Below are 427 nucleotides of genomic sequence, written 5' to 3'. Positions count from 1 at the left end.
ACATCTGTAACAGTGTGAAGCTACTCCTAAATATATATCATTACCACCTCAATGAAAATCAAGTAAGGGCCTCCCTGGTGTTGCAGGGGGTTAAAGTGCAGCACTATGATGCTATCTGAAGCCACTGCAGCTTGAGTTCAATACCTGGCCAAAGAGGTGACCTATGTGGCACTGTAGACCTCTCCTATCTCCCCTGGGGCTCACCTCAGCAGTGTATTTCAGTACATCTGCCTATTCTATTCCCCACTCTGTGAATCCTCTCACTCCCTACACCTATAGCCTATACCCCAGTTCTTGTGTGCATGCATAAATAAATCTTTTTTAAAAAACAACAAATGGGGGCCCTCCCTGGTGGCGCAGCGGGTTAAAGCACAGCACTGAGAATCTAAAGCCACTTCCGCATGAGTTCGATTCCCACCCTCCCCGG

The sequence above is a fragment of the Condylura cristata genome, unplaced genomic scaffold, assembly GCF_000260355.1.
Source record: "Condylura cristata isolate star-nosed mole 26May11 unplaced genomic scaffold, ConCri1.0 scaffold00006, whole genome shotgun sequence".
NCBI lineage: Eukaryota > Metazoa > Chordata > Mammalia > Eulipotyphla > Talpidae > Condylura > Condylura cristata.
This window is presented reverse-complemented; position numbering follows the sequence as displayed.